Consider the following 18,729-nt stretch of genomic DNA (forward strand, 5'->3'; position numbering starts at 1 on the left):
ACTTGTGGACAATAAAGTCAGATTATTTTGCTGGATTTACTCTGGGTTTACCCTAGTGTAACCCAGAACAGACTGTGGTCCTGTGGGTATCAGAGAAGTGAGACTTTAAAGAAATAAATCTCACCTATTTCAAGTTTTATTAGCTTCTATTTCCATTGTGCCTTTCAATTTTTATATTTGTCACATACTGGAGCTTGCCTAGATGAAACACTCATTGTGTTACAGAGTTTTTGTAAAGGGTAAATGATGTTTTTAAAAAGCTGAGAATAGACAATACATGTAATTGTTTATAGTGAACTTACTTTTGGCTCAATTCAGACTTTAGCATGACAAAGATTTTTATCCAAGAGCATAATGAATTTATATGGTATTGCCAAGCTGAATAATTTAAAAATAATGAGTCAGATCTTTTAAAAGAAGTAGGAAAGGGGCTTCTAGTTATAATGTTTAGGAGACAATATATGTTCAATTAATTTTGCTTTGCCTTCTGAGTCCTCAGCCTTTGCAGTGTGCTCAGTTTATATTTTTATGCTTCTGTCTACAACCATAAGAGCAGGAAAATTACTGCCTTTTCATTTAAATGAAAGAAAAATGGGAGTTTTTACATAATCACAACATTCCAAGAGACGGTACTTTGAGGAAAAAGCCTCAAATATCACAAAACTTACAATAAAGATTGAGAGAATTGGCAATTTGTAGTTCCTCCGATGTGTCTGAGGCTTAGAAATGCCCTTCTTATAAATAAAGAACTTCCTGAGGTCTATAAAAGATGCAAAGCTATATTTTAGCAGCAATGCCATTGGAAATAACTTCTCTTTCTGCAGGGAAAGATGCAGATTGCCACCTTTGCTCTCCACAGCCACTGAAATGGGAGGCCCAGTTAATGAAAAATAGTTCTGTTCTCAGCTGAGTTGACAGTGGTATGGATTGGGAGTAACTCCAAGAAAGTGAGTGCAAATACCACAGCTTTCCACTTTGGACCTAAGACCAGAATGTTTCCTGATACCCTGGGGGAACTGGAGGAGGGAGGGATACTGGGTTTTGGTTTTATGACTGTGCAGTATCTTAACCAGCCCAGGAGAGGTTTGGAGCCTCTTTCTGCTCTGGATTACATTGGTGTCAGACTGCAGCAATGGCACAAAGACAAATTAGCATTCCCTAGGTAAGAATGAGGCCAAAGAAGAATTTGCTTTTTGTGGCTTTTAATTCAGTGCAAAGATGATGTAAGATTTTGTGCATTTTAACTCGCATCTGTCTTCAACAGAGGAGCATTTAATTCAGGATGTGAAAGCATTTTTCTTAGCAGCTGGAGCAGACACTGAAGACTGAACTCAGGAAAGCAGCACAGGATCAGAAAAAGGCTCTTATCTCTCTTTTATCTCTCTGGGATACAAACTAGGAAGGATGAAAAACTGAAGGACCTGGGAACTGCTGTGGTGTGACCTAGGGAAAGGTGAAGTCCCATTGTCTCAGCTCCCTGAGGATCCTGAGAGTTGAGCTGTTCTGTTTGAGGCTGAACACAGCAGCTCCTTGTCCTCAAACCCACTCACAACATTTGCCTGCTATTATTAAAGTGAGAGGATTGTCCTTAGAATATTCTGGGGCTCCTTTAGCTCCATCTGCTAAAATTACAAGTGTTGGGCTTGCCTGCAGTTTGACAACAGGTTCTGTTCTATAAGTATCTGTTCTTATGAACAAATAAATACACAATTAATTTTGATTTGGAAAGAATCCTTTTCTACACTGGCAGCAGATTACTAAGTTTTTCCTATAAGCTGACCACTCCTTAAGTCTTCTGCTTCTCCAAGAGTTCTTGATGGAGCTGCAGCCTAAGCAACCTTTCTGAGTTTCAAGGACAGCTAGAGCAAAGTGTTACTCTCCTCTGCCCATTTTTCAGCAGGGAGATGCCTGTGACTGAGACACGAACCCATGGCTACAGCAGGTGACCCCTGCTGAGAGAAGTAGTGCATATATTTACTGTGGAAAATCTTCAAGCCACTTTTGTCAGGCTCACCTCTTTCCAATCATCTGATGGCTCCAAGGGATTTTTTCTAATCCTCCCAGTTCAGAGTTTTGCAGAATCTTAGCTGGTGCTTCACCACTTCCACAGCAGGTCTTTCAGCATCTAGGGGAGCAGGAAGGGCTTCTTCTCTGGTGGACATGGCTCTTGTGTGGGTTGATGCCAACAGAACTTCTCTGTTATCCCCCCAATACCAAAACAGCAGCCTCTGCAGTGGAATTGTAGGAGATTATAGCCAGTAATTGAAGACACAATATCCAACAGGTGCACCCAAAAATCTGAATAGTCCCTCCTGATTAAGAAAGTCAAAGTAGTTCCCTTAGCAGGGCAGCTCTCTTCCAAATCCTGCACATGAAAGACTCACAGCTCTTGAATCATTGCTGCCTCATGCTAATCATTGGAACTGGGCTCTTTCTAGCTCTTGTTAATTACTGTCTAGCTTATATATAACCCCCTCATATTGCAATCACAGAGATAGTAAAGATTATGCAAATGTTGATTAGGGTGTAATGTGGCTTACAGAGCATTCATCATAAGCAGTAAGAAAGGAGAAGAAGGGAAGCTTGATTCATAGGGGCTAGGCTGAAATTGTCCTGAGAGCACTTGGATTTTACTTTTTTTACTTGAAAACTGAGCATATTTAATATAGAGACTGCTGAAACTCAGCAAGGAAAATATTTGAATATAATCATGCTTCCCTGAAGATACATTTAAACTAGATACCTGCCCTTGGGTTTTAGCAATGCACTATGTGGGGGTTGCTAAGACAGCCAGTTGTTTTCATCCCAAGACAGCCACTCTCTTCCCAATACAACCTGGAGCACTTTTAGTCATTTTGTTCATATGCACAGGTTGGAAACCTCTCCAACCCCTGTGATAAAAAATTATAGGTGAAAGTGAAATCATTCTAAATATCATCCAGTGAATATGCTGATGTCTCCTAAATCTCAAGACCCAGGTGGATAAATAGAATCCAGCTCAGAGGTATCTTCAGACAAACAGCTGGATAATTATTGCTTCTCTAGTAACCTCATTTTATGCATACTGTCATGAGACAGAACGAATGGTACCTGGGAAACTGTAAATCTGAATTACCATTTTCCTACACAAGGTGAGAAAATTGCAAAGAACAGTGGGAAAAACTGTGGAGTCATATGAGGTAGATCAACAAGGGACTACAAGCTTTAAGGTAAAAGCCAGAGAGAAGGACTTTATGCTGTCATACAGGTGTGCACATCTTGAATCCCACAAGTGTGGATCCACTAGAGGGCTGGATGTAGGTTAAGACAAAGGAAAACATTGTGACAAGAGAAGTGGTTTCCTCTAGGCTTCTATAACAACTGTTCTTTATATGGTGATTCTCCTGACTGGATACTCTTCAGGAATCTGCCAGGACAGCAAACACAGAGGTCCCATCCTGTGTAATCTCTTCAGTACTGAAGCCTGGCTGGTCTGCCTGGGTCAGGCTGCACGTGAATTCAGGACAGAATACTTCAGGCTTTGGAAATGCACCTTTTACAGACAGTTTACTTACAGCAAAAGAACAGCCAGAGGCTCAAACAACCTTCCAGAATACTCTGAAATACCCCTTTAGAACTACCTAGAGCATTGTCAATAAAAGGGAGGGTGAAAAACCTCTCAGACCTGTTCTGATGCTCTGACAACACTGGGTGTAAGGCACACAGCTAAGCTGGCAGCCAGGAAAACTATGATACAGTGACCACTTCTCAAATTATTTCTAAGCCTGATTCTCACAGGTTGTTTGGTGTTCCCATAACTACATGCTGAAAAGGTGAAAGCAAAAGTAGTTACATCACTCTGAAGGAAGAGCTGCTATTGATTACTGAAGAAGAGCCTGTAACAATTTCTACAATAATGAAAGACACTCAGCATTGAAAGTATACCCACCTGGTCTTTCTGGTAATGTTAGGTAAGGCGTTTTCTCTTGTAAGATTAGATTCTGAGATTCTTTGTGGACAAAAGATCCTAAGAATATCAGGATAACCTAAGGATGTTTCATCCAGAAAATGAGGGCATCTGAATAAATCAATACAGCTGTTATATTCATGTCAGCCTTTTACTTTGCCAGGTTTCAACAGAGTCCTTGCAGTTACAAACGAGCATAATAAGTGACACTTTATGTCTGGAGAAATCTTTTGGACCAAAACCTTCTTCCTGATAAAGCTTCTTTGTGCTGCTCTAAAGGCACAAAGCAGCCTTTAAGATGCTTTTATCAGTTATATTCAGTTTCAGCTGTCACGGGGAAATCTCCATATGGTGGAGAGCTGATCTTGCTGAGTTTGCACTCTTCCCATCACGGCTCTGATTTTGCAGCCATACTGAGAGGCAGATGTATGGCTGAGGCATTGCCATGCTCTAGTGATCCCCTGCTGTGGAGCTGTGTCTTGTCTCTTTTTCCAGGCACAGCTTAGAGTTCACGTGAACCACTTTGCAGGCCCCTTTGGGAATCCACTGACATGCCCTCCAAAATGTCATTTGACTCCAAAGTCAATTTGGCATGGGCACAATGGCAGTCTTGATAATAGGGGAGCCTGGGGACCTCAATATATTTTTAATAGTCTCAACAAGAGAGTAAGAAGGCCTTAAGATAACTGAGACACAGTTGTGTTATGCCATACTAATATTCCTTGCCAAGTGTCAAGTAGCTCTGTAAGTTGACTTGGGAATTAAAATTAACTTGAAAGAAAAATGTTACATAGTAAAAGCACAAAGGCACATATAACTTACTTCTGGAAGAGTTGAGGAATGTTTCTCCTTAAATGCTTGTCATTTGGAAAACCGTTACTTTTTAGGAAATTAAAATAGAAAATCATAGCTTGGGCAGGGGAATTTTCTTCCCCTAAATAAATGGGCTATCACATTAGACATTATTGCCTAGTAGCAGTTGAAATAAACTCTGAGGAACCCCTATCTCATGTACAGGATGCAATAAATTAATGTGTATTCCCACAATACAGATCCTCTTGGGCATTGCTTCAGCAATAAAAAAGAATATAAATGTAATGTTTTTATTATTCGGTTAATAAGCATCTCCAATCTAGAGCATAGGATGAGGAAGCTGCAAGTCAAAAAACTGCATCAGTGCCAGAAATGTAGAAAGTGGTTCCTGCCTCGTGTTGCTCAGATCCACAATAGGTATTGATTAGGAAAAAAACCATAACCACCTTCTGCAGAAACTGTGGAGAAGCCATGTGAAGCACACAAACTACGACACTTAATAGTTAGCATTCCATACAGAAGCAGTGCCAAATTGCACCTGAAACAGCAGGGTTAATAAAGATGTACTGTACCATTCCAAATTACAAATGTTCAGCTGAATGACTGTTAATTGCAATAAGCAAATTCACACAAGAAACAATGGTTTGCTGCCCTCTTTCTCTCTCCCTCTCTCAGGTTTACTTCCAGAATTAAAAATAACCTGTTGATGCCACCTCTGAGAAGACAGGACTGGGAATAGATCCCCCTCTATAAACACATGATAACCATTTTGTTTAGGAGATCTCAGAGCAATAACTTTTCTGCATCCTCACTCACCAAGAGTCACCAAACCCTTTTGGTAAGAGGTAATAACATTAAGAGCTGCAGTTAAAAAAAGGCTAAACCTCTCAAGCACAATATCAGAGAACACTATAACCAGTACCCATGCAACAAGATATTTACCAAGTAAATCTCCCAGAAGATTCTGAGAAGGTGGCAAGGGGAACACCTGAGGGAAAAGGTTTTGTGGTGACACAAATCTGGCAATCACAGTATGCCTGTGAGCAAGATCCACCACAAACCACCTGATGACTTAATGTCACCAGCCCTTTCTACATCCGGTCTCTGACTAATTTCCAGTGCCTCAGAGGCAGTTGAAAAAAACCTCACAAGCCAAATGTAGATGGGGGAGAGGACCAGAAGTAGGCCTGAAACTTGGGAATGATTACAGTACAATGTCAAAGGTCAGCAGCTCAGCTGTCTTCAGATACCCTTTGGACACAACAAAGCATGGTGACCTGATTTAAAACCATGTAGGTGTTTGTTCCTGGAGTACTGTTTGCTTGCTTTTGGAATGGTTAGAAAGCTTTTCAATCTAAGTATACTCATGACCAATTTATGACCATGCATCACTGTTTTAACATAATCTTTTAATTTAAAGGATACTCTTTCCTTGATATTTACTGCCTGAATCACGCTATTTTGGCTTAATTTGGCTAGTTGAGGAAGCTAAGTTTGCTTGCTTGCAGCTCCCATTCAAGAACACAGATATTCTGCTCCCTTGTCACCCCAGTATTCCCCTTCTGCACCTGTGGCAACCTGAGTCAATCTTTTCTGACCGTAAATCACCAGAACTGGACGCAATTTTCCAAATGAGGTTCCTCAGCTGTGCTGTGTAAAGCCATATTAATACTTCCCTCTCTCTACTAAAAATACCATACTTTGTGCATCATAGACTCAAGTGAGTCTTTTCCATCGCCATTCTGCTGGCAGCTCACAGTCATTTTCTCATGGAGGAACTCACCCCCATAGTAAGGTCAGAGCAGTAGACCCAAGGCTACCAGCATCACCACCCTCCTTCTTTCACTATACTGTTTTAGGCACAGGGTATTGCTTCTAGCCTTTTCAACTTGAACAAATCCTTGCTTTGGCAATTGTTATTTGCTCCTTCTTCCCATATCTCTAAGTAAAAATCATCGTTGGGTTCATCCATCATGTCAGCCTTAGGAATTTTCCCCATTCCTCTAAGTTTGCTGTTCTGCAATCCCAAGTCTTAGTCAAATATCTGCATTTGTCCCTCTTGCAGTTTAACTTCAGCTGGATTAGTTTGTGATCACTCCGTTCATGATCAGTTTCAACACTCTGGCCTTCTACAAGGTCCTTGCCGCTTATTAATACCAGTCCTAAAATAGCATCCTCTCTCATGGACTGTTTGCTTGAAAAATCGAGTTTCTACAACACTCCAGAACATTTAAGCCCTACCAGTTCCCAGTGGTACCTTCCAGTCTGTAGCTGAGAAATTAGTTTCCCATAATCACATGCCATTTGCTCTTCTATGTCTTCCAAATAGTTTTTGGAGATATGTATCCCTGTCCAAGTTTGTAAGGGATTATCGCTCTTCTCTCAGTGGGTATTTTTTATTCTTTCCTCTCAGGTGATTTTCCAATGTAATGCACTTTTATTTTACTTCTTCAAACAATTTACTAAAATATAGAGCTATTCCATGGTCTTTACTATAATTTCTGCTGTTTTAAGTAGCTACCCCTCCAATGACTATATTCTAAATAATATTGCCAAGTAGAAGTGTTCTGCATATCACAGCAGCATTGAGACAACACTTTAAGTCCCAGAGAGAATATTGCTTATAACACAGAATTCTAAACCAATTAAAGACTAAACATTGGTGACATATCTTGCTGTAATAATTGTATTAGAAATCTCTAAAATTTTGGAATCACAATATGGAAAAAAAGTATCAAAGCAATTGAAATGGTAGGTATTTCATCAAATAATCATTTAATCCCTTCATCAACAGACATTTTTTTTAATGTGGAAAGGCTTCTGACATCTTTAAACGGGATGTGAATTTGTTTTCTCTCTTTGGGGAAGAATACATCAGCACAGCTGCTAGAGCTACAGGCACTGGAATCCTATTATGCTTTCTCCATTTTTTCTTTTCTTTTAGGGCAAAACAAGGGGACACAAATACAACAGCAAAAAGAGTGGCAAAGGAGGAAATTGCAGGTTTGTCTCTGATAGAAACTTATTTGCAGCCCTGCTGCTGGAGAAATCCAGGCTTGGTGCACAATCTTTTCTGCTGGTCCAGAGCCAAGCAGTCTTGAACAAGTGCTGAGAACACGTAAGACATCCATCTGAGCCTGTCTTTCTGATGGCAGGTTCACGGCATCGTTTCAAAAGCCGCAGTTGTCTTGACAGCTAAGCCAGCCTTTGACTGGGGACAGCAGCAAAGGCGGGAGAGAGGGGGAAAGAGAGAAAGCAGAGAAGTGGGATGAGGAGGAAAAACAGCACACAGGAGGGAATTAGCAGCGCGGCCAAGCTTCGTGATTTAGAGGCTGGTGAGGACAGTGCCGGAGCTAGAGATGTTTAGGTTTGCAGGGCAGCGTGGCGTGGGCGGCACGGAGAGCCGGGGGATAAGAACATCGAGGAGGGTCAGGATGGATTTCGGGACGCGTGGAAATGCTGCAAGCGGCAACTATGACGCAAAGCTTGTCCGTTCAGGATCACGCATCCAACTGTTCCTCCCTAGTGATCCCTCGATAAACAGCGTCCAAAAAGGACGGTGACCTCATCCCACTGAAATTAGCCAAACACCACACATTTCTCCGTGTTCAGCTCTGCACATTCCTTAGAGCTGCGGCTCTCCCGGCTGCCAGCTTCTTCGCTGCACCCAGGGCTGCGAATGCCCCGGTGGGGCAATTCCTCCAGCCCACCATGGACCAAGGGTCCGGCTAAGCCCCCCATCCCCAGCTCCGGCCGGGCGCTCCCGGCTCCGGCTGAGCCCCCGCGCTGCTTCTGCGCCAGAGCCGCCTCTCCCCCTCCCTCCCTCCCTCTCTCCCCGCAGCCCGGTGAGGCGGCGGAGACACGACGAGCCACGACAGCCAACGATGCCCCGTGCAAAAGCGTGACCGCCGGTACAGGCGGAACAAATGCCTCCGGTCGGGACACGCCGCGGAGCCAGCGGAGCACGACGCAGGCATTTATTTCACCTGGCTGCCGGGAGCGACAGGTTCTACGGGCTGCCAGCGCCGCCCCCTTTCCCCGGTCGCCTGCGGACGGACGCGGGTTCTTCTCGCAGCCCCGGGGCGCCGGGCAGGGAACACCCGCACCCCCTGCCCGCCGCCGGGGCTCGGGGCTGGCACCTACGGCCGGCGGCTGCCGGGGCGCCCCGACCGGCCTCTCCCGGGGCTGAGCGGCTCTGGCCCGCTGCTCTTTCCTCATCTCTTCCAGACCCTTCTCCCGCTCCCAACCGCTGTTTTCGCTCCCTCCCATTCTTCCCACTGGCGTTTTCTTTGTTTAAGAAACGCTATTGTGTTGGAGGCGCCTCTTTGAGCGGGGCTGCTGCACCTCCCTCGGGACAGGCAGGGGAAGCCAGCGGCTCTCCCGCTCTCCCGGAGCCCCGCGTCCCGGCGCCATCCCCCGCGCCCTTCCTTCCCCCAGCGCCCAGCAGCAGCGCCCGCCCTCCGGCCGAGCCCCCGCGGCTCCGCCGGCACCACGCCGGCCCGGAGCGGGACGCGCCGTCCCCCGCAGCCCAGCCCGCGCCTCCTTCGCCGGGCGCGGGGCCCCTTCGCCCGAGCCGTGCCCGCGGGAGGGGGTGACAGCAGCATCAGGTGCAGCCGGGGCCAGCGGCCAGGGCAAGCCCGGCCCCCGGCTGCCGCCTGCGCGCTGAGCGGCTGTGCCGGGCCCGCCCTCGGTGACTGGGAGGAGCCGGGAGAGCAGCGGGCTTCGCCGGGGATTTCCAGCCCGAGCGGGCGGGAGAGGAAGTGCGGGGCGGGGGGAGACGGCGCACAGCGGTCGGGACTTTCCGCCGGGCTGGCGGTCGCCTTCGCCCGGCTCCAGCTGCCGCCCGCCGCCCCGCTCCCCGCACACGCTCGCAGGTAGGGCGGCCGCGGGGCTCGGCTCGGCTGGGCGGCGGAGAAGAAGGAGGAGGAGGAGGGAGGGCGGGCGCTCCGCTGCCGCCGTGGCGGCGGCTCCCGCGCGGGGCTCCGGCACCGGCCGCGCTCGCTGCCCGCGCTCGGGCGCCGCGGGCAGGGGGACGGGGCCGGGCGGGCGGCGGGAGCCGGGGGCGCTGCGGCGGGGGCACTGAGCTCTGACCGGGGCATCTGCTGGCAGGCAGGGGCCGAGCGCGCTGCACCCGCAGCCCGTGCCGGGACCTCGGTGGCGGCCGGTGCCCGGGGATAGATCAGCCTGCGGCGGAGCGGCGCGGACTCTCCTGCCCGGACGCACTCGCACTCCAGGGCTTCGCAGGTGCCCCTTTTCGCTTACTTGTTCCTGCCTCCCCCTTCCCTCCCCTGCTCCTCTCGCTCGGTGCCCCGCTCCCCGCGGTGCGTGTGCGCCGTGCGGGGAGCGGAGGGAGGCGAGGCCGGAGCGGAGCCGGGGGCCGCGGCGGCGCTTGCGGCGTTTGATGTGTCGTTTGAATGCAGAAGGCTCGCTCGCTCCTGGCTCCCTCCATATGCAGTGCTGGGGGCGGGCCGACGGCCTTTAAAGGGGCACTGCCGGCAGCGCCGCGCCTGGCGCGGAGCGCGGTCCCGGCTGCGCGTCCCCCCGGCTGCCGCTGCGGCGGAGCCCCCGCCGCTCCCCGGCCATGGGGCTGCGCCCGGAGCCGCCGCCAGCGGAGCCGCCGCCAGCGGAGCTGCCCCTCTTCGGCGCGCACGGAGTTGTGTTTTCGCAAAGCCCGCCCGCCCGCACCGGCGCTGCGCTATCCCCGTCTGCCTGCCGTGAGCGGAAAGAAAAGTGTTTTGTTTTCACGCCATTCATTTCATGCGCTGGTTCGCGACGCCGCGTTTTAGCGCGTTGAATGAATCGCGGTGTTGTAGGTTAGAAAAAATAATGAATGTTTAAAAGTTTATACTGAGTCATTCCTCTGCAGATTAACCTATGACTGACTCATAATCTGAGAACTGCAGTGGCTTGTAAAATAGGAAGGTAAGGCATTTACGTCTTGCTTTATTTGTGCTTGCTTTTGAGTGGCTGAGATCTGAATTACCTGCAGAAAAACAGGATAAATTGTATTAATGTTAAGAGGCGTAATCTCATGTTCTGTCGATCAGAGCTTGTATGTGACGTGACGGACTGTATGTGCTCCTCTGCGTGGATCTTTACCATGCATTAGGGCATCTTTCATCTTTTGCTGTTTCTGTAGTAGTAAAATGTGGGAAGTTCCAGTGATACAATTTGAAATATGCTGTCTCTTTGGGTCTGTGACTTCTCTAGCTTGTTGAGATTTGAGCCTTATATACTGTATATTGTAATTGACATGTTTTCTATTTCTTGAGTAGAATGGTGTGTTTTTCCTTGCAGATTTGTCCCATAGGATGCACGTAGCATTATTGAGCACTAATCTGAACTTGCATTCGCAGACTGGAAAGGAGTTTAGTGCATGATGCAAAGGTGCACTAGCAGTGTCTAGCTTAGACAAATGAAATAGTATAATTTGAAGTAGTTAGTAAAAATCTGCATTTAAAATGGCTATTGACTTGCCTAGAAGCCTGGGTTAAAAGGCTGCACTGATGGTTGTTCAGAACTGGTGAGACCATAGCATGCACTACATGTTGTCCTTTTAAAGGAACCATTGGCTCATGCCACACATGGATTGAGATCAAAATGCTATTTGTGGTGATTAGGGAGAGGGCTGTTCATTTAAGGTGAGAAATACTTGAACATTTGGACGGAATCAGTTTTTGATGGCTGCACTGGGAAACCCCTTGTCATAGAGCTTGGTAACGGAAACAGTGATGTGCAGTGAGCTGGGGCATTGCAGGCAGGCGGCACTAGGGGGTTAGAAAAGTTGGGGTGTTCCAGCACAAGGATGGTAGGTGTTTTACTGAAATATGACTTGGTGAGTTGCTTCTGATAATAGCTGGACTTAGATTATAGAATCATAAAGTGCATTCACTATCAACGCAAATTAATTCTAATCAAAGGGGGTGCTAAATGACTCCAGTCTTTAGGCTTTCCTGAAGTCCTCCTATGATTAAGTTTGATGATACCAATTTTGAGAAGCCATTTTGCATGGATTCAGAGAATTTGAGTATCGTGTAAGCATATGTACTGTTGATACATCAGCTTCAGTGACCAAAGATTATTTATGAAGTCTTACTAGTCCATGTTAATTGAGCTTGTCTTTTAAATCATCTTGGGATCATGTTGTATTTCAGGTCTTTGTTCTTGTCCATAATGAACACTTAAAGAGAGAAGAAGAATGGCTTCTTGGTACTGAAGTCCAGATATTATATAGTAGATATGGCAACTCTGAAAATACAAAAAGCAAAAACCCTTGATTTTTGATTGATAAGCAGCTGATCATAGTTCTTAGGATGAAAAGGCAGTTTAAAAATAGGAATTACTTAAATCTACTCCAATATCCTAAACTGGCATGAATGAATAGATATATGTATGAATAGATATAGTAAAAACACAACATTCTGATCTCTTATCTTAGATGATGTAGTTACTGGATTTCATTAGAGTTTTTAGTATTTCTTAGTTGAAGGTGCTGCATGTTATGATGTGTGAATATTGCTCATTACACATTGATTTCAGGTGTCTGTATACTGCTGCACAGTTCCTTTAAAGAATTGCCAGGGCTTGAGTTTGTGTGTGTTTGTTTTTTTGTTTGTTTTTTTTTTTTTTTTGAGCTGTGGCTACTTTCTGAATAGAATGCTTGTATTTGAAACCTCCTTGAATTTTTGGTGTCTGGCTCAGGAACACCAGAAGTGGTGGGAGACATTGGAGATTTCAAAATTAAATGTGGGGAACATAAGCCAGGGGAGGGAGAGTTGTGTGGTTTTGTGCAACAGAATAAAGGTGTGATTGTAGCACAAGAGGGAGTGCTGAACTTGCACTAGTTTTTATCTTAAACTTTTTAACCTGTGGTGATGAAGTGGTGCTGTAGAAACTTACAGTAGTAAAGGTCTGGCAGAGAGAATATAACTGGTTTCCCAGCTCCGCCTGCTGGAATCCCATGCCTTCATAAATGAATAGTTTAAGGTGAGTATATTCAGTTTTGACAAATAGTCTCATTTTTTTCTGGTCTTCTTTCTTACAGCAGGTGGAGGGACTAGAGAATTGGGAAAAAAAGGGAGTCAGCTGACAATGAACTATCATTAGGTGCTGACAATGTAGGAAGATGTGTTGTCTCTCTCTTTTTGTAATGGGAAAGAAGAGAAAAGGAAACGAGTGCTAAAAAGCTCTTGGGATATCTAAGGGAAGAAAGGAGAGTATCCAGTAGAAACATCTTAGGACTTAAGGAGAAAATGAAGCAACAGGTGATTTGGTATTGAGAATTCCATATGTGTGTGAGAGAGGGAGAGATATTTACATAGTCTTTGAGGGAGTGTTTGTTTTCTTCATGTAGATCTTCTCTTCTGGAGCCCTGACGGAAAAATATTGTTGCCACTTCAAATTGCTCCTGACTGTTGGCTTTGTATCTAGGTTAACAGGGCAAGTGTCTCTAAAATTATATACTACAACTGTAGGTCACTAATCCTCTCCACCCCCCAAAAAATCTTAAGCCTTTGATTTCCACTCTGTTGTTCTTCCCCACTGCTTTACTCTGCATGTATAAAATGAGATTTCGGTAGAATTTCAAGTTCTGCTGTTCATCTAGTCAAGGCAGCCTGGGAAGCAAAGTCTCAACGTGTCTGTGTGTGCAGAAGTTCAGTATTGTATGTGTGTGATGGATTCCATCCCCTGCTCACTCCTTCTACTGAAACTTGGGGTGTTGTGTATTTGGACATCAAGATTTGCATTTTTGCCAGTTGCAGGCATTAGAACCTCAGTGGGCATATCAGGAATGCCTCAAGTTGGAATATTTCATAGTTCTGGTATTATTTTATACAGTTTCATAAAATGTTGATTTTTAAAATAGCTTTCTTTGATGTGTAGAGGAAACATTCTGTAGATTATTTGCCATCAAAAAGTTGCTACTAATTCTGTAGTAATTTAGATGCTCTAAAGTGAATCTTTTCACACACAAATAGTAAATGCTTCTCAAAAATATTTGTGAAAGAAGTCATGAATCTTCCATTTTACATGCTTTAGTGATGGCTATATTGTAGCTCATGATTAGAAAAATTTAATATTTGGAGCAATACTGGACTTTTTTCTCATGTTTTGGTTTCTTCATTAATGTGAAAACCATTCTTTTGTATATAAAGTAAGATATGTGCAAGGAAGACAAGCTCAAAATGCCATGCATCTCTACAGCTTTCTTGGGTGTCTAGGAAAACAAGTAATTTGGATTTTGTCTGTCTTGAAAAGTGTCTTGCAGATGCTAGTGTAAGAGAAGTGCCTTCCTGGCTGCCACTTTGTTCCTGCAAGCTTTGACATCTATCAAGAAAGAGAAGATGGTCCACTGCAGGTGCCAGTGTAAAACCAGGAGACCTGGAGGCTGGGTTTTGGTGTTCTTTCTGTCACTCCTGTAGATGTGTGTACCTGGGCCTTTCAGTTAGGGCCAAACCAACCAGGGGCTTTGATGTCGCAGAGCTGAGTGATGTGACATCATGTCCGAGTCCCAGGGGCAGAAGGGGGATTCCAGTCCAAGTTTCCCCCTTCCCAGGGGAGTACTCTCATCATCAAACCACAGGCCAGTTAAGAGTAGTGTCACTTCCTTCTCTTTAAACTTTTTGCCATGCCAGGAAAAATCAGAACTCGGTGTGCCTAAGAAACAGAGTGAGAGGAAGTGTGATGTCTCAGTCAAGTGGTTAGGACTTTGTTGGGATTACCAGGATGAGTCTGCTGATGCTTCATCCACAGTTGTTTTGTTTATTGTTTTCTCATGCATTTGAACTTGATGTTCTTCCTGAGGTTATCAGCCTTGTCAGGATGTTTTCTTAAGTGTGGAATATATGCTGGGAGAGAAAAGAGAAACTTGGGTGTTGTGCAGGTTTAGGTGGTAGCTGACTGGAGTTCTGAAAATAACCTTGATGCAGCTAGTGGCTTATTTTGAGTCTAGCTGCTTGCTCCATATACAGACCATTTTCCCAGTCTGTAATAACATGGGAATAGTGGTACTTTCCTATGATCTGAGGACATAAAAATGATGAGGTGCTGAGACCCAGCAGGGCAGTGCAAGCGTCATCTGTTGATAAAGTGAGTGAATTACAAGTGCTGTGTGGAGGCATCCAGTCCTGCCTGTCTGCAGAGCTGTGCCATCCTGCACCGTCAGCCTTGTGGGACAGGAAACAGCTCTTGCTTTGCTCTTCCATTGATGCCCACAGCAAACATGCAGGGCTCTATGAAGCTGAGTGTACAGGACAGAATTTTTTCAGTGGTAGTTGTTCCCGTGCTTGTACTTGTTCCTGGCTTTCTCCTTTGAATGTTGTAGAAAAGTAATATTTTCTTACTTATTTTATGGAGCCAGGTTGGGTGGCACTTGTGCCACTTTGTAACAGCAAAGCTCAGCTCATAAACCAAATTTTAGCTATGTGAATGGATTTTGTTTTGTAACCTCATCTCTCTACATGCAAGAGAGATAATTAGAGCAATTATTAGAGGTTTTTATAATGAAGATCTTGTGTGCTGTACCAGATTGACTGTGCCCACTCTGTGTCTACACATAGAGGAACCTTGTGAGAGTGGGTTGCTTTGTATGTTGAGGCTTGTATATTAATGACTCGCAGATGTAAACCTTGATTTTTGCACAGGAAGCATAACTTCATAATTTTCATTTAACTTTTTCTTCTTTTAATCTCCTTTAAACCATCCCAAGTGACTCCACTTTCTGCATTTAAGCTCTTCAGTTACCAATGGATTGCTCTTGTCTGTGCTGTGCTTCTCTTCCATCTTGTTTGTCCAGACAGAATAAATGCTCTTGATTTCCCCAGCTGGTCCTTCTGATTCTTAGAAATGACTTATTTTGACCTGCTTTCAATCAGATTTCTCGCAATTTTAGAGTTGTTAACGGGTGACTTTTATTCCAAGGTGGTTTTATCCTTGCGCTTGAGCAAAGTAACTGCATTCTCACCTTTACTTCCATTCATGTAATTATTTTTTTTTTCTTGGAATACCTGTTTCCAGGATTGTACCTGTTTTCACACTCTGGCAAGTAATTTCTGTCTGCAAAATCCACTTTTCTTTGACGTCTCTGTAGCTATGTGCTTCTGTGAGTCCCTCTCTACCCCACCTCCCACTCCAGGTGAATTAACATAGTCTTCTCTTCCAGGTCCCCAAAGATAGACTGCAGTGTTCCCTACTGTTGTCTGAAGTGCATAAGTCTGTGATTCTACACTTGTTCTTATTCCATCCTTTCCACTGTCCTCTTTTCTGTTCAACACAGCATCCTTGAGAGGATGTTGTGCTTGGGAATGTTTTTATCATTACAGCTGTTGTGGTTGAACTTGGTTAGAGTACGGTTCCGTATTTGGTAGATGAAGGTAAAAGTGCTTGTAGTTGTAAAATGCCATGTTCTCAAAATGTTACCATTTGGTAGTCTGAGTAGGAGGAGGTTGGATACCTAAATAAATGAAGATTGCTGAGTTGCGTGTGTGCCTCTCCAGCAGTTTTGGAACCCTTTGATGCAGTAGCATTTTCATTCCATTCTCCAATTAGTATTTTGGTGGGGAGCAGGGAATAAAGGATTTGTGCTAACTTCATTTGAAGTTAATGGCATGCAGTATCCCTTAAAGTCAGTAGTATCCTGTTCTCTGTCAGGATTTGAATCATGTTTCAATCTGCAGAACCTGAGCCTGCTATAGTTCAGATTAGCAAATACATCTCACTACTCACCCGCGGTGTCAATATGTGATGGGAATGCCAATGAATCCTATGCTGAAGTTCAGCTAGTAGATATTGCTGTTGTGTTGCTCATATTGTTTGGCAGGTGGTTTTTGTAGCAGTGTGGTTTTGAGCATAGACAGAAGAATTCTCTTGCAATATCTAGGAAGATAAAACAAGTTTATTATCATTTGAGTATTGAATTTCATCAGACATTTTTCACTAGTTGGCACCATAAATTTCCCCTATTCCTCTTTCCTTCTTGCAAATTCCTGAGAACTGCACTTTCATTTTGAAAAGGATTATTTAGACATGCAACTTTCAGTATTTTATCCAGTAAGATCTTGAGGGAATTTTGGGAGATTTACTCTTTTGGTAGTTTGTGTGGTTTGGTTGATGTTTGAGATTTTTTTTGTTGTCATTGTATTGGGTTTGTTTTTTGTTTGTTTTTTTTTTTTTTGTTAGCTTGTTTTTATGTGTGCTTTTGTTTGCTTTTTAAAGAAAGCTTTAGGACAAGCAAATAAATATCTACCCACTGCATTCTGTGTATTTTTGCAGAGGAGACTCTCTCAAAATGAATAAGGAAGAAGCTTGGAATTATTCTGTTTGTGTAAATAAAGCTTTTAGTACATATAGCCAAAGTATGATGCTGTAATTTTGCAGAATTAATGACTATGATTTTGGTGGTGTTTTTGTTTGTTTGTTTTTTTTTTTTCAGTATGAACTCTCAGTATATTAGCTGACTGTTTTGATATGAGCTCGGGCAGACAGGCTTTGAAAGTCCTCTGAGCCATACATAAAAAGGGAATTATTCCAGGACAAGTGTCCATATGCTGAGTTAATTGGAAAAGTTCAACGAGTTGAGCCCTTACTTAGTGTTGTGATTTATATAACAAACACAGAGGACAAAAGGTGGTGAGGAAAAAACCGATTTCTTGTGTATCCAGTTATACATAAGTTCTGTCATGTCTATTGGCAAGAGATAAATGATGGATGTTTACAAGCATTGTGCTGCACACTTTATTAATGCTTACAATAAATTGCTGCACATCTCCCATAGGGTGTTTTATAGCAGAATTGCAGCCTGAAGATGTCTGGGAATGCATAACTTCATCTTAGGTTGGGGTTTGTCAATGTTCTGTACACTTCAGAGGTAGTGACATCTATGTTTTCCTTTCTGAGGACAAGCTGAAGCATGCCTAAGGTAGCTGGAACTACTGCACAGTTATTGTTGTTTGGGTTTTTTTATAAATTCTAACTAAAATCTTCCTAAAATCTTATCTCCTGGTTAAACAAAGGTCTTGTGTACTTAAGAAATTTCTGTATGACTAATGTGGGTGTGTGCAGAAAAAAGGACCGTGATTGTCTATAGAGAAATGGTTTGGCTTCTCTTGTTGCTAATCGGATTTTGTAGGGGAATAATTAGGCCATGTGCTAAAGTATCAGTTGTTAACACCTCCAAACTCAAATATTTGTTATGTTAAAGAATGGGGAAAATTGGTGAGCTCTCCATTAGGTGGTGCTGCTGGGATTGAAATATTTATATACCCAATAGAAGCAGGCTTCTGCCTAGAACTATTTCCATGTCTGTATTTTTCTTTTTAAGGTCTTTATTAAAATAAACTTTTCAAAGGCAGGAATACTTGCTAAGGTATGGGGTTTTTTCAGTTTGAAGTGATTAGATAAAATACTAAAAAATCAGGCTGTCATCATGGGAAGGAGGAATGGAAGGAATCAATCATATGCTTTTTGTGTGGGTGATTTAGATTTTAGCAGCTGCCTCTGTTGTAGCTTTCATCTGTGCAAGTGTTGACTCCATTATGTTCATACCCTGCTGCCTTGTAGATGGGGATACTGTAGCATTAAAGAACTGCAGTCTCAAGAAATATTTTATTTTAAAATCCCAAAATTAATTTGACTAATATAGCAAAAACACTCTTGTGAATCTTTTGAGTTCCTGTGATCTCTTTTACCCTGTCTACTAGCATTTAATTTTAAAGAGTTCTGTTATAACTTAAACACATCGTGGTGGTATTTCTTTGCTTAAGCCTTGACTGACTACTGAATTTAGAAGAACCTAAGGGAACAAAGATGGTGCCTACACACACAGAGGCATTGAGTACCATCTTAAATGCTGTAGGTTGGCCTCTGTGGTGTGAAATTGATGCTCAAAAAGTATGAGATATGGCTAAACTCTTTATCTGCCAGTTCTACACAGGACTTGGCATCTGGAATTGTACTAAACACCTGTGATTAGA

At 43.9% G+C, this 18,729-nt stretch overlaps 1 protein-coding gene across 8 annotated transcripts in view; it reads left to right on the top strand.

Annotated features, from left to right (window-relative positions):
- Positions 1–9,467: 9,467 nt before the first annotated feature.
- TRAF3 (TNF receptor associated factor 3) overlaps positions 9,468–18,729 on the top strand; it is a 66,104-nt gene continuing 56,842 nt past the window's right edge. For 5 of the 8 annotated variants that reach the window (XM_021541365.4, XM_021541373.4, XM_021541372.4 and 2 more), the window contains exons 1-3: positions 9,495–9,633; positions 9,869–10,003; positions 10,626–10,681. The gene's annotated coding sequence lies outside the window, so the exon portion shown is untranslated. Of the gene's footprint in view, positions 9,634–9,868; positions 10,004–10,625; positions 10,682–18,729 lie in introns of all 8 variants that reach the window. The other 3 variants (XM_021541371.4, XM_085580781.1, XM_085580783.1) reach the window with 3 other exon arrangements.

The sequence above is a fragment of the Lonchura striata genome, chromosome 5 (assembly GCF_050655825.1).
Source record: "Lonchura striata isolate lonStrDom1 chromosome 5, ASM5065582v1, whole genome shotgun sequence".
Classification (NCBI taxonomy): domain Eukaryota; kingdom Metazoa; phylum Chordata; class Aves; order Passeriformes; family Estrildidae; genus Lonchura; species Lonchura striata.